This window comes from Ahaetulla prasina, chromosome 5, assembly GCF_028640845.1.
Source record: "Ahaetulla prasina isolate Xishuangbanna chromosome 5, ASM2864084v1, whole genome shotgun sequence".
Classification (NCBI taxonomy): Eukaryota; Metazoa; Chordata; class Lepidosauria; order Squamata; family Colubridae; genus Ahaetulla; species Ahaetulla prasina.
In genome coordinates this window covers 73,427,081-73,452,435 of record NC_080543.1, presented here as the reverse complement: position 1 = coordinate 73,452,435, position 25,355 = coordinate 73,427,081, and the positions used below count along the sequence as shown (strand labels likewise).

The 25,355-nt window shown below is 42.1% G+C and overlaps 1 protein-coding gene across 1 annotated transcript in view; it reads left to right on the top strand.

Moving 5' to 3' along the window:
• Positions 1-1,999: 1,999 nt before the first annotated feature.
• Positions 2,000-25,355, top strand: part of IL1RAPL1 (interleukin 1 receptor accessory protein like 1) — a 1,531,345-nt gene continuing 1,507,989 nt past the window's right edge. Inside the window, exon 1 of the mRNA XM_058185954.1 lies at positions 2,000-2,567. The gene's annotated coding sequence lies outside the window, so the exon portion shown is untranslated. The remainder of the gene's footprint in view (positions 2,568-25,355) is intronic.

Below are 25,355 nucleotides of genomic sequence, written 5' to 3'. Positions count from 1 at the left end.
AATCTTGACACAATTTTCCAATAACAAAATTTGCATACTCTTTCAGATGCATTTCCCTGTTCTGTATTTGATCAAAGGACTCTCACATTGGAGGTCTCCAGAATCTAGCTAAAACTTTATATGCATATGATCCTATACTTGCATTTTACCCTTTCTCTTGTAATCTTGTTTCATTCAGTTGTTTTTTCCCCATTTGATTCATTTACCTGTCATCCAAATTTGTGATTATAAATATGAGAAAAAAATCTTTCCTAGCCTCCAGTAAGACAGCTGGCTGGCAATCTTTGTTAATGCGGACATTTAATACATAGATTTAGTTTCTCTAGGTTCAGTTGAAAAAGAACTCAATCCATAAGTAGCTATAGCTAAGTCACTAGTTTCAAGAAAGCCCATCCTTCATATAACAACTGTAAAATAACTTATTTAGAAGATTCATTTATACAGGAAAGTCAATAACAGAGGAAACTTTCTTTCTTTCTTTCTTTCTTTCTTTCTTTCTTTCTTTCTTTCTTTCTTTCTTTCTTTTTCTGAGAGAGAAGGGAAAGGAAGGAAGGAAGGAAATTTTAATATAATCAAGGAAGGCTACATAATGGGCCAACATATGAAGAGTTTATGACAACTTATGTGTATGAAGCAAAAGCTGCATCAGTTCAATCACTGCATTTCAAGCCACGGTATTTAGCACAGGAACCCTGATTGTAAAAAATATAAAATGGAAATGAAAAGCATGTTAATGGGAAGAATGAGAATTACTGAGGAATTTGATTATAATTATGTTTCCCAGAAGTTCCTTTGACTTTTATTACACATATTTGCAAATCAGTAAGTTTAAACCTGCAGTCTTCCCTTTCTTTCTCCTTTATGTCTACTTCCCACATAGATTTGCTCATGTAGAAAGCATCCAGGCTTTTCTATCTATATCTAGATAGTGAGGGTGGAGGATAGAGAGGAGGGTGTGAATTTTCAAGTGTAAAATTTAGCAGAACAGTTTAACTTTCTAAACATCTGCAAATGAGTATATTTTGGTGAAGTAATTAAAATTCTTATTTAGGTACACCTTGCAGCTTCTGCATTGGCAATAATGCAGCAAGAGTTTATTACCTGCTTTTAGAATTTGTAAAAGGGGTAGGAGACAGAAGGGGAGCTAGTTTTAAAAAGAGAATAAAGAAGGAAAGGGGCTTTTTTAAAAAAACCTTTGCTCCCACACAGTTCAGAGAGTTCACACAAAGAAGATCCCATGGCAACAGCAAGTCCCACAGTTTGCTTTATGCAGAAACACACAAATCCAAGAATAGATAATGCATCATCGCTTTTTAAGACAACCTTTCACTAGAGAAATTTCTGGAGGAAGGCTGCTTAGCTGATCAACGTCGAACTTCAAGCGTTTCCTCCCGACGTATTATCTTCGGTGTTCATTTCCATGTGATAGGATAGGGTGGGGCGGAGGACAAAGGACCTGTTTTGACAGATCCCCGAAACAAGTAGGTAGCAACGATTCTTTCTTTACTGTCCCTTTCCTCAACCCCTTTGCCTGTTCTCTCTGAAGTCTTTGCAGAGGCAATCTGGTGTGGATTAGTTAGGACTGAACTATCCATTGGGTGGCAGTAACAGTTTATGACTTGCAGCAAAGCAGAGAATGCATTCAGTCAAATGAGCCGGTTTTGTAGAAACACTGGAATCATTTATGCATTGCATTGCAGTTTCTGTTTGTCCTCTTCTTTCGTTCTCTCCTGCTCCCTCTTTTTATCCCTCCTTTGTTGCCTGCATTATATAGAATATTCAGAGTGGATTAACATTTTTTCTCATGCTTGCTCTTTTGGTTTGTTGATTTGTCATTTTCACCGAAGATTATAATCATTCAAGGAAAACGGACAACTGCGGGGTTTCTCCTCCCTCCCGCTTCCCCCCCTTTTTTTTTTGGAAAAAAAAGAAGCCTCCCTCCGATCGAGAGTTTTAGGACCCAGGAGACATCCTCTGAAATAGCAGAAGCTGTATGCTTTCCTCACAGCGGTACAGTGCAAGGAAAACCCCGTCGAATTCGTTATTGTAGGATACTTGGAATATACCCGGGATTCGGGCTTCTTATGGCTGTGCTGTTGCTTTGGAATTTTTACATGTTTTTTCAGAAATTTTGAAAAGGCTTCATGCTCATAACCCAAGACTTCGTTTCGAGCTGTCCTACAGCTCATAGACTTCTTAGCTCATCGATCTTTTTGTCCTCTTCATCTGCTTCTAGCAAGCTTTTCCGCCTTCTTTTGCCTTTCATTTTCTCGGCTAATTTTAATTTGGGCTTCTCACCTGGATTGGGCCATCGGTGAACAACCTGGCCACTTTGAGGACAAGCAGGAAGCAAATCTTGCAAGGGATCTACATGGAATTATCTGCTTGGATGGTGAATTTGGCGCTTGTAAATGGGCATCTCTTTTCCCTTCTTAATTGTTAGAATTAGGAAAAAAGAATCCAGAGGAGTTCTTACACACCGTGGGTTCCCTGACTACGTACTGTGATGGTCGGTACTAATCTTACTTACTGATACCCGGAGAAGAATTTTTACAAGACTGTGGTGGGTAAGATAACCTTCTCTCTTCCGTCCTTCCCCACTTTCCCTAAACCTATGTAAAAACTAACCAGAGATATTGCTAAACTTGCAGCTTGTGATTGAATTGCTACTTTCATGATTGCTGCATTTTACTTGCTTGTGTGTATGTGTTTGTGTGTGTGTCACAGGGAGAAAGAGAGAATGCTCTATTATTAGTTCAGTAAAAGAACTGCAGTAGGTATTTTGAGAGTGCATTTTGTGATAAATCAAAGCATGGGCAAGCCAACTTGCCACCTGAGATGGAAAATCAGCCTGTTTGCAGTCTGGATAGGCTTTCTTCCAAGTCCTTTTCCTTTTCTCTGTGTGACGTATTTTGGAATAGAACAGAATGTATAGCAGTCTGAGGAGCACTCGATGATGGACCCTTTTTAATGTAAAATGGGTTGTTTTATTTTCCTCCAAAGCTCTATGCAGTGTTATCTTGGAACTGCACTAGACACTGACAAATCTCGCTTTGATTAAGTTGCAGAAGTTTAAAGTGCGTAATCCGCATTCATTGGCATTATGAGGTAGTGGGAATTAATACTGCTATGGAGCCTGCCATTGCTGGGAAATTTGACCAATGGATACTTTTTTTCTTTAAAATAGGCACATACTGTTTCTGATGGTTCTCTGCTGTTTTTTATTCCCCTTTTCTGGGAAAACATTGTCATTTCTTGTCCAAATAGTTATGTCTTGATACCCTGAGACCCAGCCCACGTGCAAGAGAGGTGGAGATCAGTAAAAAGTGATATGACCTCAGCAGCTTCGCCCAAAGCTTACTGGGGCAAATGTATCCAGGGCCTTGGTAGATCAGAAAGACATCATAGCTAATATTCCCTTGGTGCAAAGCAATATCCATTGCTCAATCTTTTTATGTAAATTCATTTTGAACAGAGGAAGAGAGGAAGGACTGTGGGAATCAATAGTGATGACGTGGTACACTGCACTGCAATGCTAAACTTATATAGTGGTTGCTAGAATGTAGACTCCCATGTATGGTTAATGGTTCACTCTTAATAGATGTGGTGTAACATATATGCTGCTTGAAAAGGAAGATAGCTATAGCTGAGCACAATGAACTATTATGTAACTTCAATGCATCCAATAACATTTTTATTCTAGCTGTTAGTTGGTTTAACTTTAGAAGACTACTGATAAAGACAAACACAGCTAATCTGATATTGAGGGAAGTAAATAACTCCCATCCTCCCATCAGAGTTCCATCTGGGATAATGCTATAAAAAAATAGAACATTAGATTTATAACTTAATTACACCTGCTCTCAGGGCAATACATAAGAATGTTCAGTCACACACAGAGAAACATATAAACTAACCGATCAGTACTGCACATTTCAACAGACTTCAAGTTGACTGAAATGGAATAATTAGTGTAACCTCTATTTATTTTTTTTGAGTTGAAGGTATCCCCCCTCCCCAATTAAGACTCCAGTTAAGAAAAGTGTCCTATAATTATTTGACGTGATGGTATACAAATTTGATAACTAACATATATACATGTATATATGTACACACACAGGCATAGTTTGTCTTGATGGGAAGAAATATGCCTTAGAGCTTTGGTTGATTATTAATTAAAAGCTTTCTGCAGCTTTCTTTAGTGGTTAAGCACAGTAGCCAAGTCTTTAAAACAGAACCTTTTGTAATATAAAATTATGATAAGATTATGTTAATGTAAGATTATAATAAGATTATGACAAATTGTTGATAAATCTGAAACATGAAATAAATAGCTAATTAACAGCATAGTTTGAGGTCCCTGCATATCCCATGAAGTCTAATTGTAATGTCCCCCTATATACAAAACAAAGGACTAAAGAATATACAATGGGCACAAGAGACTGAAAAAACAGCATCCACCCCAGGACCATGGTATATTCAATTCTAGAAACTTTGCAAATGATAAATTTTCTTAGCAGCCTGGAATTACATTTCTTTAAAACATGACTTTTGCACTTCTTTACTTTAAAGTGGCTCCCTAGGTCTGTTTATTTCTTATATTTTTCTAAAACAATCTGACACATACACTAATACATTGAATTAATACAGGTTAGGGATTGGAACCGATAGAACACACACACACAAACACAGAAAATTAACTCCTGTTCCCATCCTTCAGGGGTCAGAATAACACCATGGCAAATCTTAAAGATTAGTATGCAATTTTGCAGGAATGTTCTTAGCATCAGAATTTTTCTCCTTCACACTTCACTATGTATATTCTAATTCTTGAATTACTTTAAGATTTTCTTGCACTGTTTCAACAGAACCACGGTTCTGTACAGAATCTTTTAGAAGCCAGTATATTGAGACGAAGAAGGATTCAAAAGAGCAGTTGTGTAGATGGGGCTAGGATGAATCTATATATAGTATATTTGAATTGTAAGCTGATTTCATTGGACTTGATAAACTAACTAGATATAGAAGTTTATTAAACTACCTTTAAATAATAATATCCATCTTGTTTCTTACATTTGTAATAAGAATCCAATATACTATTATACAACATTTATGTTTCTACCTGCTACAAAAAGTTAGTATAAAATGTAAATTATTGTTCTGATCACCAAATGTTTATATGAGATCTTAATTGCTCAGGTTTAGAAACACACATTTTGAAACTTATATTCATTGAGAGAAATCTCAAGGCCAAGTAAACTGATGATTTTTTTTAAAATAGGCAAGTTTATTTCCCTAATATATAACTAATTTGGTTAATAAAGTTTGTTCTATAAATCACAGCCATCTGATTCATAGAAAATTCCCTTGAATAAATTTCTGAGTAGATTATGGAGAAGAATCAGTTACTTTATATTGGAAAGAGTATAAATATGTTACAGGAGTAACATATTTGTACTATGTAATCCACTTCTATATCTGGTTAGTTCATCAAGTCCAATTAAATCAGCTTATGATTCAAATATATTGTATATAGATTCATCTTAGCCCCACCTACACAACTGCTTTCTTGAATCCTTCTTCATCTTAATATACTGGCTTCTAAAAGGTTCTGTACAGAACTGTGGTTCTGTTGAAACAGTGCAGGAAAAGTTTGATACTATTATAAAATACAGCTGATTATTGAAAATATGTTTGATTTTTACATTTTTTTGATAATAAAATGCTTTCTTTTTCAGACTGTTGTTTGTAACCAAGACAATCTCAGCACTTTTTTTATGACAAAGGACATAACTTGGATCAATACTTAAAAAATAAATTTGGGGGTGGGACTTACATTATGAAGAACAACTATAGAACCATATTGTTTTCATAGCTATTGATAAGGGTTCTGTCGGGATTTTTATTCCTCTATAGATCTGGATTGGATTGCTATTTCTCATATTAGGGATCAAAGAAAAGAGAAATAAAATTTTAGTAAATCAAATTAGTAAACTACGCCTACACATGTAATCTTGTAATATGCCATATATGTTGGAGTGTCTATATCTCTGTGTGGGAATAAATCAATATAGTCACCAATTATGTATGCATGTGGCAATAAATTTAGACTAGAAATAGATCACATGTGATATGATGATATAATCAGTGTCTTTATTGATTGGATGTGGTTTGATAAACAAAGATTAGAGGACCCTGTTTCCATGTATGAATGTTTAGATGAGAAATAAATATAGCCTTTCTGAGTACAATTGAATAATACCATACCTTCTGATTCAGAAAAAACAGTGATGGCCAAAATTTTAAACACGTGATGCTTTCTGTTGCCTTGCTTGTCTTGGTCTACTGGATAATTATCTACAATAGAATTGTAAAATCTGGCTAATGAGTGTTGTAATACATTAATACATTTTAATATGTGTGAATAATGTTGTATACACTGAATTGACACCCATCATCTTGTAATTTATTTCAAGTGGGAGTTTAATGCTGTAGTCGCAGAAAGCATTGTCATCGATAACAGAATGACTATATCTTACCAGAAATATATGAACAGTTTACTGGTCAGAATTCACACACTCTCAGCGCCAGAGAAAGATTGTATTAATGTGAAAACATTGATTGTTATCGGCTAGGACAACACCATTTGAAAAATGTATGTTTTTCTTTTTGGTTTTGTTCTCTGCATTTAACTAATAATCATCAAGCCTGATTACTTGAAAAATGTTCATATTCAAATGTTATTATATTACATCAGTTTTCTAAACTTGATGCCCTCTTAATGCCTTAGGCTAAAATTCCAAAATTCTTTGACAGCACTAAATCAATATTGGCTAGAATTCTGGGAGCTGTAATTACAATGGTGAACCTTCATTAGATTGCACTGCCCATGTTGATAAATAGTTTTACTTGTAATTTGCAGGAACCTATGAATTGGCTGCAAATATTCCAGTGCATATACACTGGAAATATACACAAAAGAGTGATCAGAATGATCACAGAACTATAATATTTATTTTGTCAAGAAGAATTACAGTGTCTTAAGGTTTTTTAGCTTGGGGGAAAAGATGAGTAAAGGAAATGTGATAGATCATGTGTGGAGAGGGAAATGCGATGAATGTTATAGAATGTTATAAAGCAAGGTCATCCATTAAAATAAAATGTTTAGGGCAGGGGTGTCAAACTCAATTTCATTGAGGGCCACATCAGGGTTGTGTTTGACCTCGGGGTGGTGGTGGGCATGGCCGGGGTGTGTGTGGCTGTGGGGGCCTTGCTGAGGTGGGCATGGTCAGCTTGACATCACTCATGTTGGGGGCACCTGTGGTGGCCTGGGTGGGACTGGGGGTATCCATTGTCTCCAGTGAAAGGTGAGACCAAGGAAAGCGTTGAACCCTTGTTGTCCAGAGGAGCCTTCCCGTCCCTCTCAGGCCATGCAGAGGACCCCCAGATGGCAGTGCAGGCTGTCCAGAGCCCTAGGTAGCGGAGGGCAAGCATCCAGCCCGGCTCTCGAGCTCTCAGAGCACTAGGACCCTACAGCTCAGCCCAGCCCTGCTTCCCCGAAGGGGTGCCTGGCTGAGATGACCTCCTCCTCAAGGCTGCTGCTGCTGTTCTTTCTCTCCTTGGCCAAGTTGCTCATGGTGTGTAAGGGAGGGCAAAGTGTGTGGGTCAGAGGGAGGCCATCTCCATGTAAGGAGAACCGGCTTTGTAATCAAAGCATTCTCAGCTATAGGTTGGGAGACCACCAGGAGAGGTCAGAAGGAGGTGACAAGGGGATGGCGAAAGGGCAACAGGGCTGCTGGTGGCCAAGTGCTAAGGCAGAACTTTCCTGCCTGCCTTCCTTTTCTTTTTCCTGCCCTCTTCATTCTCCTTTCTTCCTTCCCCTCTTTCTTTCTTTTTCCTTCCTTGCTCTCTTTCCATCTTTCCTTTTTTTCTTTCCTCTTTCCCTTTCTCCTTTCCTGTCCCTTCTTGGATGCTCAAATGCAAAAGGGGAGACATTTCTCCTTTTGTTTTGTTTTGGTTTTAGTTTGTTTTGCTAGCTCTCTGCTAGCAAAAGTGGAGCCCAGAGGTGCATGCGCCCCCGCGGGCTCTGTGTTTGGCCTGGACCGCCTTCTGCAGCCCTCTGCCAGTGAAAACAGTGCTGCAGGAGGCTGTCCAGGCTGAAAACAGGGCCGGGGGGTGCGCATGGCCCCATCAACCTCTGTTTTCATTGGCAGTTTCAACATCTTCAGCTTACAGATAGCAGAAAGTTATCAAATGACTCACTTGTTCTAACAGCATACTCTTATGGATGATAATGAATCTATAAATAGGGAAAAAAGCACTAGGTGATCAATTAGCAAATGTAAATTCTGTAGTTTTGATAAAGGTACTCATAAGCAAACAGCTTAAAAGTTAAAATGCTTTGACCAATTTAGTATATGACATATACTGTAGAAAAGGACTCTATCATAATAAAATTGATGAAAATTGGCCTTAAAATGGTTTATGTTACTGCTGATAAAAGTACATAGCAAACCTTGAACTGAAAGACCAGATTGTGCTTTTTACACAGTACCTTTGACAAGAGTTAGCCATTAGTGTAACACTTCTTGTTGTTAGTTGCGAAGTCATGCCCAACCCATTGTGACCCCATGGATAACGTTCTTCCAGACCTTCCTGTCCTCTACCATCCTCTGGAGTCCGTTTAAGCTTACACCTACTGCTTCAGTGACTCCATCCAGCCACCTCATTCTCTGTCGTCCCATTCTTCTTTTGCCCTCAATCTTTCCCAGCATTAGAATAGAATAGAATAAGAATAGAATAGAATAGAATAATTTAATTTCTATACCGCCCTTCTCCCGAAGGACTCAGGGCGGTTTCCAGCCAGGTAAAACACAATAAAAACATACAATATACAGTTAAAAACCCATTAAAAAAACCTATTCAATTTGGCCCATTAATTAAAATACACATTAAAACCATAAAAACCCAATTAAAATTACTAACAGTTTTATGCCAGTCCTGCACGGAAGAATAAGTATGTCTTCAGCTCGCGGCGAAAGGTCCAGAGTTCAGGGAGCTGTCGAAGTCCTGGTGGAAGCTCATTCCAGAGGGTAGGTGCCCCACCAGAGAAGGCTCTCCCCCTGGGGGTCGCCAGCCGACATTGTTTGGCTGATGGCACCCTGAGGAGGCCCTCCCTATGGGAGCGCACAGGTCGATGGGAGGCAAACGGTGGCAGCAGGCGGTCCTGTAAATAACCCGGTCCTAAGCCATGGAGCGCTTTAAAGGTGGTAACCAACACCTTGAATTGCACCCGGAAGACCACAGGCAGCCAGTGCAGCTTGCGCAAGTGGGGTGTTATATGGGAGCCACGAGTAGCTCCCTCTATCACCTGCGCAGCTGCATTCTGGACCAGCTGGAGCCTCCGGGTGCTCTTCAAGGGGAGCCCCATGTAGAGAGCATTGCAGTAGTCCAGGCGAGAAGTGACAAGGACATGAGTGACTATGCATAAGGAATCCCAGTCTAGAAAGGGGCGCAACTGGCGGATCAGGCGTACCTGATAAAAAGCTGTCCTGGAGACGGTCGTCAGATGTTCTTCAAAGGACAACCGTCCATCCAGGAGAACGCCTAAGTTGCGGATCCTCTCCATTGGGGCCAATGACTCGCCCTTAACAGTCAGCAGCGGCTGCAGCTGACTGTACCGGGATGCCGGCATCCACAGCCACTCAGTCTTGGAGCGGTTGAGTTTAAACCTGTTCTTCCCCATCCAGACCCGCACAGCCTCCAGACACTGGGACAACACTTCAACAGCTTCATTGGGGTGGTTAGGGGTGGAAATGTACAGCTGAGTATCATCAGCGTACAGCTGGTACCTCACCCCAAAACCACGGATGATCTCACCCAGCGGCTTCATATAGATGTTGAACAGGAGAGGCGAGAGAACCGACCCCTGTGGCACCCCACACATGAGGCACCTTGCAGTCAATCTCTGCCCCCCTGCCAACAGCATCTGCGATCGGCCAGAGAGATAGGAGGAGAACCACCGAAAAACGGTGCCCCCCCCTCCTAAACTCCCCAACCGTCGCAGCAGGATACCATGGTTGATGGTATCAAAAGCCGCTGAGAGATCCAAAAGGACCAGGGCAGAGGAATAACCCCTGTCCCGAGCCCTCCAGAGATCATCAACCAACGCGACCAAAGCCATCTCCGTGCTGTACCCAGTGCAGAAGCCAGACTGGAACGGGTCTAGATAGACAGTTTCATCCAGGTACTGGGGTAACTGTCGTGCCACCACACTCTCAACAACCTTCGCCACAAAGCGAAGGTTGGAGACAGGACAGTAGTTCTCCAAAACAGCTGGGTCCAGGGAGGGCTTCTTGAGAAGGGGCCGGTTTAGCTCACGCTGGTAAAGCCTGTTATTAAGAACACAGTAGCCTGCAATTACTGCAGGTTCGAGCCCGGCCCAAGGTTGACTCAGCCTTCCATCCTTTATAAGGTAGGTAAAATGAGGACCCAGATTGTTGGGGGGGCAATAAGTTGACTTTGTAAAAATATACAAATAGAATGAGACTATTGCCTTATACACTGTAAGCCGCCCTGAGTCTTCGGAGAAGGGCGGGGTATAAATGTAAACAAAAAAAAAAAAAAGGGGCCTCACCACCGCCTTTCAGGGCGGTAGGAACAACACCCTCCATCAAAGAGGCGTTGATAATTCCCTGGAGCCAGCCTCGTGTAACCTCCTGTGTGGCCAGCACCAACCAGGAGGGACACGGGTCCAATAAACATGTGGTCGCATTCAGCTTTCCCAGCATCCTGTCCATGTCCTTGGGAGTCACAGTATCAAACTTATCCCAGATGGTATCACCAAGACTTACCTCCGCCATCTCGCCTGAAACTACCCAATTTTGGTCCAATCCATCCCGAAGCTGAGCGATTTTATCGTGCAGATACTGTCCAAAATCCTCAGCATGCCCTTGCAGGGAATCGTCCCGCGCCTCCTGATGCAGGAGGGAGCGGGTCACCCTGAACAGGGCGGCTGGGTGGTTAATCTGCCAACGCAATAACGGTGGAAATGTAATCACACTTAGCCACCCTTATTGCCACTAGGTAGGTCTGAATATATGACCTAACTAGTGTTCGGTCAGCTTCCATACGGCTGGCCCTCCATACCCTCTCTAGGCGTCTTTTCCGGCGCTTCATCTCCCTCAGCTCCTCGGAAAACCAAGGAGCCGGTTGAGATCTATGCCGGGTCAGATGCCGCAAAGGCACGACACAGTCCAAAGCTCCGGCTGCGGCCCGTTCCCAGGCCACGACTAGTTCTTCAGCCGAGCCATGGGCTAGGTCCTCAGGGAATGGCCCAAGCTCCGTTAGGAACCTCTCTGGGTCCATCAGACGCCTGGGACGGAACCAACGCAGTGGCCCCATCTCCCTGTGGTGTTGGATGGCGGTCCGAAAGTCCAGACGAAGAAGCGAATGATCTGACCATGACAAAGGTTCAATAACTAAGTCTCCTAATTCCAGATCATTCAGCCACTATCCAGAGACAAAAATCAGATCCAGTGTGCTTCCCCCGTTGTGAGTGGGGCCATTGACTAACTGGGTCAGGTCCATGGCCGTCATGAAGGCCATGAACTCCTGAGCTGCCGTTGATGTTCACCGGTCGACGGCAGGTTGAAATCCCCCATGACCATAAGTCTGGGGGTATCAACCGCCATCCCGGCTATCACATCTAAAAGCTTGGGCAGGGCTGCTGTCACGCAGCAAGGAGCCAGGTACGTAATCAGCAAGCCCACCTGCATCCTCTGACCCCACTTCACATAAAGGGATTCACAACCGACTATCTGTGGTATGGGGCCTCCTTCAGCTCTAGACTCTCCTTAATAACAACCGCCACCCCCCCACCCCTACCTTGGGCCCTCGGCTGATGAAATGCTCGGAAACCCGGTGGGCACATTTCCACAAGGGGCACCCCCCCTTCAGTGCCCAACCAGGTCTCGGAAATGCCCATAAGGTCCACGCCCCCCCCATAAGGTCACAAATCTGGGGGGCTTTATTCACCACAGACCTTGCGTTACATAACATCAGCCGAAGGTCCAAGCTCTGAGGATTTCAGCCACTCGGGGAACGAGAGAAGTCTGAGGGACCGGAGCAAGCGATTGCTCTTAGACAGCGAGCGCGCACCCCCCCCGATCATGATGCGGCCCCCTGCTTCTGCCATATCTGCCCGTCCCACTTACCGTGCCGATGAAACAACCCTCATGGACATTAAATCGAGCCTCCCCCTTCACCTCCGAACCTGCTGTAGTTATGCCGCGAGCCTTTGCAAGAACTGGCCCCCTCCCCAATGGGTTTTCCCCAACACCCGTCCTTACCCTCCATCCCCTTAAAAACCCTTTATTTAAAAACCCCCGAAGGTTCTTCTTGGCCGCATGCCACCTCTCAGGATTCCAAAATCCGTCATTGAGGTAGGCCCTTGATAGTGTGGAGGGCCACTCCTGTGAGAAGGAGGAATCTCGCAGGCCAAGGAGAGTATCTCATGAATAAGCAGATTGGCAAATGAGTTCATCCCGGACTGACGAATGATGTTATTAAAGCAGTCTAGTTGGAACCGGGACTGGGTGACATAAGACCAGTTTGAAGACAAAGACAGGATGGCCGCTCCTCTTTGGTAGGCCCCCTCTCAGGCCGTTGGAAAATGTTGCCGCTGCCGATGTTCTCACCCCCTCACTCCGCTCAACCCACAACGTGGAAGGGGGGGAGTCAGGGTCAGGCTGGCCCAGGGCAACAACCAAACCCTGCCCTGGTCCCGCCAGTTCTCCACCAACGATCCTGACATGGCAGGCCCGACCGCCTAAGCCCCCATCCAAACTCCAGAGGGGGAAAGAGAAGCCTCCATGACCGAGCAATGCCACCCTTAGTCACCAAGTACCGCCGCCCAGCCTCCATGAGGGCCACCATCCCCGTCATCCTCATAGCCTGGTCCGACAACCCAGGCCTCTGGCGGGTCCAAGCAGGTCCAAGGAAAAACCCAAGGAGGAGCAAAGAAGAGGAAGAAGCTGCTGCTGCCGCCAAAGAAGCTCCACCGCCGCCATCAAAGACTGCGCCGCGGCCGCCGTCACCACCGTGGCCGCGACAGCCCCTCCAAGCCTCCACAGCTCCACAGGAGGACCACGTGGGGGGCCACCGCTTCTGCCGCCACCGCCGCCCCCTCCATGAAGAACCATGCAGGGGCGATGTCCTCGCCGCCGCCGCCAGCAAAATGCTGTCGCCACAGCCGAAGGCCAAAACGCCGCCCCACCCTCCGCCTCGAGATGGCTGCTGCCGCTTACCGCCGCTCTCCCCCTGGCCCCGTTTTCACCAACTGCGGACTTCCAGAGGGTAAAAAACCCCTCTCGTGGCTGACGAAAAGGCCCTCCAGCTGGACCAGGGGACGAGGGCGGCTAAGTTGGCCGCCCTGCTTTTCCACCGGCCGGGATGCCTCTGCCATGGCTCTCCGAGTTTTCACCGTGGCGCCATCTTGGGCATGCGCAGAAGAAAATTAGGCTCATCTCCAGTGAGTCCTTCCTTCTCATTAGGTGGCCAAAGTATTTCAGTTTCATCTTCAGGATCTGGCCTTCTAAAGAGCAGTCAGGGTTGATCTCTTCTAGGACTGACTTGTTTATTCAACACAAGACACATGAAACTGTAATCTAAAAATGTTTCTAAATTGAATTAAATACTATGTCAGATATATTTTTGAAATTATTTTGGACATTGAAGAATACTTTCATAACTTTGTCATTTTTCTGTAAAAGACCTGTGCATGGGAAATACAAATCATTTTTGCTGTAGTTATTGAGAATTTCCATTTATCTAGAATATTTGAGGCTTATGAGGCTACATTGTTCAAAAATAGAAATATTACTTTTAATATTATTTCTTCAGTTGTCATAAATAACTACTTTTTGTTAAAAATTGTAATAATTTATTCATCTATTATTTTTCTATTTAAAGTGAAAGTTCAGTGCAATTCTCTTCTTTAGCAATTTGGGATTCAAATATTCAAAATATTCAAAAAAAGTATGAATGCAGAAGTCCAGACAATGTTTTACCTTTACTTGTGAACACTTCGTTAATTAAAGTAAAATTTAGTAAAAATTACATTCTCTCCCTCCCCTCTCTGTGCCTGCATGTGTGTGTGTGAGAGAGAGAGAGGGAAAGAGAGAGAGTATTTACTCTTGTAATTTTTTTAATAATCTTTATTCAGCATTTTTTAGTTTTAAAATCACATTACCATTTTTACAGCATTCAGTTATCGGTATCAATTCTAATTATTTTCCATTTATGGCCTTTTGTAGTATACATTTATGTAATTTCTGTATTTATACATCTCAATATATAAAACCTTTTACTATGTTATATAATTCACCTTTAATATACATTTTATAAATTCTTTATATCTTAACTATACTTATTAATGTCTTTTCTCATATACATAAATTTATACTATTTTCCCTTTAACTTGATTTCTATATATATTCTATGCATTAATTTTACATCTAGTTTCTAGCCATTTATACCATACGCTCCAGATTTTATAATACTGTTTCCTTTCTATCTTTTAACTCCATAGTTAATTTATCCATTTCGACACAGTTGAGCACCTTTTTTATTATCATTGCGTTTGATGGTATGTCTTTCTGTTTCCAGTTCTGGGCAAATGTGATTCTGGCTGATGTTATGATGTGAAGTATGATGCATTGGTTCTCTTTACTTATATTTTCTTTTATACCATAAAAACAGTTCTGGTTTCATCTCAATTTTTTGTTCTGTAATTTCTTCTAACCATTTTTTAATTTTTATCCAATACCTCTTGACTTTTGGGCACGTCCACCACATGTGATAAAAGGTCCCTTGTTCATAATTACACCTCCAACAGTTTGCTGGTCTATTGGGAAACATTTCCGTGAGCCTTGCTGGAGGAAGATGCCAACGATAAAACATTTTGTATGTATTTTTCTTATAAATTGCTGACATTGCTAATTTATATTTTTTCCCCCACAATTTTTCCCAATATTCTAATTCAACATTGTATCAAAATTTTTTGGCCCAGTTATCATCGTCTCTTTCGTTGTTTCTTCCTCCAATTTAAATTTTATCAAACAAGTTTTGTTTATCATTTTTTCCTCTGTCCCTAATAATATTTTATCCATTTCTTGTTCTCTTTGAAAGCCATAATTTTCTAAATCTTTTTTATACCTTGTCTGAATTTGTAAGTATGGCCACCAGTCTTGTTTCTATTCCTTGAGATTTTAGGTCTTCGTTAGATTTAAGTTTTCCTTGCCCATCCAATAACTCTTTGTACGTCACTACCTTATTCCAATCTAATACGTTGGGGTAAATCACTGCTTCCATGGTTGATAGCCACCACAGTATTTTTGCTTCTTTTTGCAATACACATTCCTATTCTTTAACTTTTTCCTGAAGTATCTTTTGTTTTGTTTTTTCTTGTCCTTATTTCTCCTCGCCACATACACTATTGTTAAGCCCCTAATATATGCCTTGGTTGTATCCCATAAGTTTTGTAGTGTTATTTGTTCTTTCCTATTTTCTGCAAAAAAAAAATCCCAGTTCTTTTCCCATCATTTGCACATATGATTTTTCTTTTAGGATCCTCTGGTTTAATGTCCATCTCACGTCTTTCCTCTCTCCCTCCCATTTTACTGTAAGAGGATTGTGGTAGGCCCATGTATTCGGCAGTATATCTATGTCTTCAATGTCACTAATTAATTCTGGATTCATCCAGGCCATATCAATTCTCAACCAAGAGTTATGTGGATTAGAGAAAAAGGTATATTGTTTCTTTTTTGGATTTACTTCTCTCCAGGCGTCTCATAGATTTAGCTCTTTTATCATTTCGGAGAAGATATTTGGAAGTTGTCTTCTTTTCTTATTTGTTTTTTTACTCATGTAATCCCTTCTTATCCACCACTGCATTGAAAGCACCTATTAGGCACAAATTATCCCAGTCTAATTTGGCCGGGGAATTCATACCGTTGATGTTAAGTGATACCATCTTAATTTCTTCTTCTATTTTATTGTTTGTCAGTAAGTTTTGTTTTTGTTTGGCCAGGGAATTCATACCGTTGATGTTAGGTGATACCATCTTAATTTCTTCTTCCATTTTATTGTTTGTCGGTAAATTTTGGTCCTTTCTTTGCTCTTGTCTCCCTTTGTGCTCTTGTCTTGGCTCCTACCCTTTCATGGCGTTCCATTTCCATTCTTTCTCTTATGTCTTATTCAAGTATTTTTTCTTCTGATGTTTGATCATCTTGACTTTTGTTTTCTAACTCCTCTCTAGTGTCTCTACTGTCTTGTTCTTCATCTCCAACTATATAATGGTCCGAAAATTCTTGTGCCTTGTGCAAGGCGTCAATTCAAAATTCCGGTAGTGACATTGCGCCGATGCGGGGCAAACAAACTGCATTAACATCTGCTAGAGGATACCCCTTCCATAGGACCAGATACTGCAAGTGACTCCGGTGCCAGAGTGCATCCAGGATTTCATCCACGCTTAATGGCGGTATCCCTCAATGGTAACGGGGAGGTGAAGGAGGAGGTGTTCCCCTTAACGGAGACGTCCTGACTGGACGTAATAGGCTGCTGTGGAACACAGAATATGTCTTTCCTAATAAAGGAGGTAATTGTAGATGCATTATAACAGAGTTTATTACTTTTACTGTAGGAAACAGTCCTATATACTTGGGCCCGAGTTTTTTGCTGGGCACCTTTAAGTTCAAATTTATTTAATAGACAGATTTAGATTTAATAGACAGATTTAGACATACTTTCTGCCCCACATGAAAGGGGCCTTGTGGTTGCCTCTTTTTGTCAGCTTGGTCTTTGTATTTCCCTCTTGCTTTTTGTAGTGTCTCCTTGACTGTCTCCCATACACTTTGTATACGGGATATACATTCCCGTAATCCGACACCCTCGATCTTTGGTCAGGGACACTCCGGTATAGGTATGAACTCAGTTCCTATGGCTACTTGGAATGGGATGTATCCGGTTCTATTATGGACAGCATTGTTATAGGCCACCTTTGCAAAGGGAAGTAGGTCCACCAAGTCCGTTTGCTGGTGTTTCACGTAGCACCAGATGTATTGTTCTACCATGGCGTTAGTTAATTCTGCAGCGCCATTAGTAGCCAGATGGAGCACTAAACTGAGACCCTGCAATGACCCTATCAGGACCAGGAAGTTCTGCCAAAACGTGGCAGTAAACAACCCCTCGGTCAGACACAACCCTTCGTGGTACCCTTGTAACCTGTAAATATGTGCAGTGAAAAGTTTGGCCAGCTTCCTGGCAGTCGGCAATCCTGGACAAGCCACTAAATGGGCCTGTTTTGAAATTTTGAAATAATTGTCCAGATTACTGTGTTTCCCTGACTGGGTGGCAGGTCCACAATAAAGTCCATGGCTATCTCCTTCCACGGTCTACTAGGAGATGCCACAGACTGTATCAGGCCAGTAGGCTTGCCCGACTGTTTCTTAATGGTGGCACAGGTCACGCAACTGCATATGTATTCCTCGTCCTTCTTGAGCTGAGGCCACCAGAACTGATGATTGGATAGATGGAATGTTTTGAGAAAACCAAAGTGGCCGGCCAGCCACTCAAAAGTTGTGACACTGTCAAAGGACCTCCACCTGAAGAGCATGTGGTACGTATATTTTTGACCCTCTGGCTGAGGTGTTTTGGTTGGCTTGGAAACATTCATCCATAAGGAGGGCTTTCTGAATGTTCTTGGTTAGCTCGGACATCTGGGGTTTTGATCGAGCAGTGGTCTCTGCTCATTGTGTTAGACTACTCTCGTGTGGTGATGGTATTATGGCCTGCACTATCTCCTCACGATCACTGGCATACTGTGGCATGTGGGATAAGGCATCTGTAAGGAAGTTCTTCACACCAAGAATATACTTCAGCCGAAAATTAAAACACCTGAAATATAACACCCATCGTACCTGTTTGGGCAAGAGCTTCTGCGGGACCTGGAGAGCCTCTAAGTTCTTATGGTCCGTCCAGACCTCGAAAGGTAAGCCGCCACCCTCCAAAAGTTGTCTCCATGTCAGCAAAGCCCACCAAACCACAAAGGCATCCTCCCATATTGCCCATTTGTGTTCAATTTCGTTTAATTTCCAGGAGGTATATGCACATAGCTGCAGATTCATATTTGATTGCAAAAGAACTGCCACTACTGCAACATCACTGGTGTCTGCCTGTACCACAAATGGCTTGGCAGGGTCTGGATGTTTTAAAACCGGCTCTTTTGCAAACAATGCCTTCAGATGTTCGAAGGCTTGCTGACAAACTATTGTCCAATGGTTGTCCTGGATGTGGCTTTTGGACTAAGTATTTGATTTTCAGGAGATCCGTTAATGGAAGAGCTATGCGAGCAAAGGATGGGATGAACTGTCTGTAAAAGTTTGCAAACCCCAAGTAACTCTGCAGTTGTTTTCACGTCCTTGGGACATGCCAGTCCAACATGGCCTTTACTTTCGTAGGGTCCATCTCCACACCCTTTGGGGAAATGGGGAATCCCAAATAGTCCAATTGAGACTTGTGGAACTTGCATTTCGACAATTTGATGTAGAGCTTGGCTGCTAACAGCTTGCTTAAGGCCTGGTGTACTGGGGTGACGTGTTCCTCCAGGGTTTTTGTATATCAATATGTCATTCAGGTATATGTGTGTGTATACACACACACACACACACACACACACACACACACACACGTATGTATGTATGTATTTATGTATGTAATGTAATGTAATGTAATGTATGTAATATATACGTAGGTTGGCGTATTTGGGTCTTTTCCCTTGTAAGGTTGAGAGTATCTTGGCGACGTTTCGATGAGGTCTCACTCATCATCTTCAGGCTGGTGCTTTTGGCTTCGTGCTTGTGCTAGGAAAGCGTGGTCGGAGCTGCCCTCTCTCTATAAATACTGATGTGGAGGTGTGGAGTGGGGGCTTTGTTGCTGTAAGCGGGTTGGTTGGCTGTGTGGTTGCATCTTGATTGGTAGATGGAGTGGGTGTTTGCAGGTTAGTCAGCTGTTTTGTAGCCTAACCAAAATCAACCCAGATGAAGCCAATTAAATCAGACTTGAAGTCACCAACGTCCTCTGCTCCAGCAACACACCCGGAAGCAACTTACACAAAGAAGAACAAAAAGCACTCACTGACTTGAGGGAAGACAATAACATAATCATTCTCCCAGCAGACAAAGGTAATGCCACAGTGGTGATGAACACATCTGACTACCAAGCCAAACTATCCAAGCTACTCCAAGACCCCGCTTACAAACCTCTAAACACAGACCCCACCACCTACCTGGAAAAAACCACCAAATCCAAAATAAAAGCCTCCCCCATCAGTGAAGAGATCCAGCAAAGAATCATCCCCAGAGAGAAATCATCCAGATGCCCCAAGCTCTATGGCCTCCCCAAGATACACAAAGAAGGAACACCACGCAGACCCATAGTCAGTTCCATAGGCTCACCCTTACAGAAGCCATCAAAATAGAGAAACACCCCCACAACATGAACAAATGTGACAATACCTCCCACCTACCAGACATCTGGAAACTAGCCCTAGTCAACAAACGAGTCCCAGGCACGAAAATTGACACCGGGCCCAGGATAACACACGATGCCACCACCGATCATCCTCACCAGATTCAAACCCAAACCCATCCCACAGACAAAACACAACCATCATCCAGAAGCCAGACCATACTGGCACCACCGGATGCTGCGCCCCCCTCCTATCCCCACACAAAGCAAACTGACAAATGCCATGAACACATGACAAGATCTCAAACTCTGAGCCAAACCTAAACCCGGGATGCTGCATCACAGCCATCTGCTCAGGACATTACATCACAGAACCCAACAGGCCACAGCACCAAAGCTCAGGACGTTACAACAGAACCTACCACCCAGGATGTTACAACACAAGACTCAGGAGGTCACATTCCCAGAACTCAGGACGTTTCCACACAGCCCATTACCCAGGTCGTTACAACACAAAAAACTAATGGGCACACAACTAGGACCACACCCACACAGGATGCTACGAAACAGCCAACTAATCTGCAAACATCTACCACTCCATCTACCAATCAAGATGCAACCACACAGCCAACCAACCCGCTTACAGCAACAAAGCCCCCACTCCACACCTCCACACCAGTATTTATAGAGAGAGGGCAGCTCTGACCATGCTTTGCTCGCACAAGCACAATGTCAGGCTGCCTCTGATTATATCTAGGAAAGAATACACCTTGACTTCATTTGCAAATAAAGAAAAGTACTTTCACTAGATACATCTGGACTGCAGCAGTATAAAGTTGGATCTGAGACAAAATATGGCTAACATTCCATATCTCCCCATTTGTCCCTCCTCTCCTCAGGAAGTCAGGCTGGTCTGGTCCAATGCCAGCTCCTTCTCGGCCCCCATGGTAATCTTCTTCCGCCGGTCTCTAGCTGTTAATCATCTCAGGAATGCAGTCTCTGTTGAAAAAGCCCGCGCTCTAACATTCAACCGTTAATCACCCCTCCCCTTCTTTTATGTCAGACAACCCTCTTAAAGGGGCCCTCTTCCCTTACCCTGTATAGGGCAGTGATACATCTTATATCCTTAAACTATTTTACATTACAGAAAGAACCCATTACATTCTAACTACTGAATATAAATTGTACAAAAAATATGTGAGGATTGGAGTGGAGGCTGACACACAAAGCCGAAAGCACCAACCTGAAGATGACGAGTGAGACCTCGTCGAAACATCGCCAAGATACTCTCAACCTTACACGGGAAAAGACCCGAATATGCCAAGACCTATATACCTATATATATAAAATACAAGTTTTTATTGGTTTTTAAATTTCCCCTCCTCCACACAGACACAATTCATGAACAGAGTATTGACCTTATCTTATCTTATACAATTCAAACAATTCAGATATATTTTCTTAGTTACAATTTTTGTCAAAATATTCTTTTTTTCATAGTTTTTTATTCCTTTCCTAATATTTCCTTGCTCATTTTATTAAATCACATCTTTTTCGCCCTTCATTTTCTAATTTCTCCATTTTTATTCATATTCATTCCCTTTCATTCCTCTCTTTTTTAACTATTTCAATTTTTAATTCTTCGAATATTTTTGGGGTTGTCTTTCCTCCATTTCTTTTTCACAGCAATCTTTTCTTCTCCTTACACTCCTTTCCTTCCCTCCTGTCTTCGCACCTACTTTCTTCTCCTTTCTTCTTCTACTCCTTCTCTACTTCTCTTTCCCTTCTCCTCCTCCACCCTACTTCCTCCCTGTCTAACCTTCTCTCTACACTTCTCTCCCTTACCTTACCTTACCTCCTCTCCTCTTCCCTTTCTTCTTTCTCTCTCCCTCTTTCTCCCTTCCACCTCCTCCTTCTTATCTCTCTCCATTGCTGTATCTGTCTTCGATATCTCTAATGTCCAGACATCCCCAATTCTCTCATTTATTACACATATTTTCCTCTCCTATATTTTAAACTTTACCATTGTCTTCACCTTATTCCATTTATATCATACAGTCAATTAGTACAACTTTCCACCTCTTATTTTCTTAATATTTCTATTCAAAATTCAATACTTATTATTTTCTTCCAACAGTATACATCATTTACTAACATTTCAATTTTATTCCCTTTTACATCTTAAATTTCAATCATCTTCATTTATAAACCATGCCCTTCCAAATTTCCTCTGCTGGATTTTCCATTCTTTTACAAATTAAATTTATTTCTTAATTATCAACTGTAATTTTTTCTCATTCCATGCATTATCCAACACAAAAAAGAAAAAGAGGAAGCAAATCTATCACTACTTTAATTTCTTTTCTTTTATTCATTTTTCTCCTACTTCTAACCATTTTCTTTCAGTCTCTCCCAGATCCCATCTCTTAATATTTTTCTCCCTTTCTTCCCTTCTTTCATTTTCTTCTTTCTCCCCTTCTTATTCCCTTTTCCACTTTTCTCTGACTTTTACTCTTTTGATGTCCCTCCTCAATATTTCTCTATTTCCTACTCTTCTCTTTAATTTTTCACTGCTAAACGCAGTGTAATCATCTGTTTTTTTTCACTGTCTTTTTCATTTTTTAAATTTTCCTTCTCAATCTTTTCTTTTTCGTTTCCCCCCCTCTTTTTTAAAGTTTCTTTCCCTCTCTCCATTTTTATTTTTTCATTGTTAATCCCAATATGATCGTCTATATTATCCTCACTAATTTCTTTTCCAGCATTATGTTTCATAATTACCTCATGTTCTCTTTTTTTATTTTTAAGCCATAATTCTGCTTCTTTGTTTCCATTAATAGACTCTCAGACCATCAAAAGCATCTCCCATAATTCCTCCCAATTCTCCATATTTCCAATACAGGGAGAAAGACTTTTTAAATTTGTTTATCTTAATTTGTTAAATTGTTATAGTCTAAATTCCAATTTATTGCTTTAAACTTAACCCAAATTCAAGTCCATATATCTCTTTTCTTCTTTGTTTCTGATATATCTTTAAATTGTTCCAGTTTGAGTCTCTATCAGTTCCACTCCCCCTTTTTCTTTTACAGTCTCACGACAGCTGTTCAAACAATGCTTTCTCCTGATTTCCCACGTTGATCTGAATAATGTGATAGTTTCTTTCCTCCAGCAGATGTCTCTTTCTGATTCACAAATGCTTCAGCAACAAAGTATTCCTTGTTAATCCACAAAGTTTATTATTTCCTGTCTTAGTTCTTTTATTAGCAAACGATATTTTCTTTCAATTTTCTGTTCCTTTTAGTATTCAATCTCTTCCAAAGTCAACTTAAAATTCAGATGGAAAGTCCTTTTTGGGGCTTTAATTACCAAGTTCCATTTTTCTTTTATTTTCTTCTATTTATACTTCCGCGTTCCAATTTAGCCGTTGATTCAAATTGAAGATTCTTTTAAGCTTTAATAGTTTTTCTTCTTACCTATATGTTGGCAAATCATATTTCCGGTAAGAATACTCCATTCAATCACCTCTCCTGCTCCAATATTTTGGTGTGGCCGCCCCAACTTGTGACAGCTCTAATGGCTATCTTCCCATGCCACAGAGTTGGAGGCTAAAGTCGGCGCTCAAGAGAATTTGCCACTTTCCTGTACGCACCGATCCATGCCTCCCTTCTTCGCTGTCTCTCCAAGACAGCTATGGTCCATAAAGGACCCCCAAAATGGCTGGGATATCGGCGTTCCTCTGGAGCCCTGGGGAATTGCCATCCCGCAGCAGCATTGGCCACGCCTCCTCTTCACAGGTATGTGTATGTGTATATGTATGTGTGTGTGTGTGTGTGTGTGTATATATATATGCCAACCGCAGCTGCATCATTAGCCATTTCAAACCCCTCCAATCCATACATACAGCAGACTGACACCCACCATGAAGATGTAACTGTATCACCAACGCGAAGCCAAACAACAGCAATGCAGCTCACCAACTCAAATCCCCCTGCAACTCAGACTAACCTGAGTACAACCAAGCCCCCACCCAAACAGAACACAACCCCAGCCAATCATAACACAGCCAACCCCACCATCCAATCAGAGCACAGGCAAGCCCCCAACCAATCAGAACACACCTCCACCCAATCAGAACACAGCCAAGCTCCCAACCAATCAGTTCAAACCCCCACTAGCAGTTAAAAGGAAGAAACGGCTACGATCACACATTGCTCCTAGAAGCATAAAGCAGAAGGCACTAGCGTGAAGATGACAAATGAGACTTCGTCGAAACGGTGCCAGGACACTTCCTATTTTACATGGGAGAAAACCCGAATAACCAAAGACCTACATACAAACACCCGCGAAACCTCAGAAAACAAATATCGCACCTCTACAAGAAGGAAATCCACCATCTGACCAGGACCTATAAAAAACTTGAAGTCCAAAGAGCTTCCATTTTATGTGACCTCGCATTCCTACGCAACTGCCGAGATCAAAATTTAATCCCCACATGCTTCCAATTGAAATTCCACTCCAACTCTGCAACCACCAAACGCATCCTAAAAAGAACAGAATTGGCCCTAATCAGAAATGAACTTCACACAAAAAGTTTCCTCCTAGATCGAATCAACAAAGATCTCCTCACACTTCACCTCAAACTCAGCAACTAGATCTACCCCGCACTTCGGGACAAATCCAAACAGTTCGCCGTCTGGAGAGCCGAAACACAGACCACCCTCAAGACAGACACACACACCAACAAACTCCAAAGACTACAAGAATGCCAGAAACAAACCCCTCCCCCCTTCACAGCCACACATGAAACAAACAGTGCACAATATCTTAGATAGGATTCTCACCAAAGCCGAAACCGATGTCCTTTCCAAAGGAAACTTTGCAGTCGCTCCCAAACACATCCCCACTGAAACCATCATATGCGAAGTTGAAACCAGCCTGACCAAAATCAACCCTGATGACGCTAACAGAATCAGACTCGAAATCACCAACATCCTCTGCACCAGCAAGCCACCCAAGAGCAACTTACTCAAAGAAGAACAGATAGCACTACTTAACCTGAAAGAAGACACCAGCATAATAATCCTACCAGCAGACAAGGGCAACGCCACGGTGGTTATGAACACATCAGACTACCAAACCAAATTAACCAACCTACTCCAAGACTCCACATACAAACCCATAAACACAGATCCCACCACCTACCTAGAAAAAACTACTAGATCCAAAATAAAAGCCTCCCTCATCAGCGAAGAAATCCAGCAAAGAATCATTCCCAGAGAGAAATCACCCAGGTGCCCTAAACTCTATGGTCTCCTCAAGATGCACAAAGAAGGAACCCTACCTAGACTCATAGTCAGCTCCATAGGCTCACCTCTACAAAACCTAGCCAAATTTCTCGCCAAACAACTACAGCCCTATGCAGAATCCATCACCTCACACATAACAAACTCATTCCAGTTCATAGAGATCATAAAGAAACAAAACTTACAGCCCAGCGACCTACTTGTGAGCTTTGATGTCATATCCCTCTTCACCCACGTGCCAATCAAAGAAGCCTTAACAGCTGTTCAAAACAAATATAACCCCCCAAGCACATCCTAGATCTGACCAACCACTGCCTATCCAACACATACTTCATCTATAACGGACAAAAATACAAACAAACAGGAGCACCCATGGGATCACCCCTTTTACCTGTCATTGCAAACCTCTAACATGGAACACGTTGAAACTTAAGCTCTAGAAAAATCTGATTACAAACCCAAACTCTGACTCAGATACTTAGATGACACCTTCGTAATCTGGTCACACGGGAAAGAAAAACTGGACAA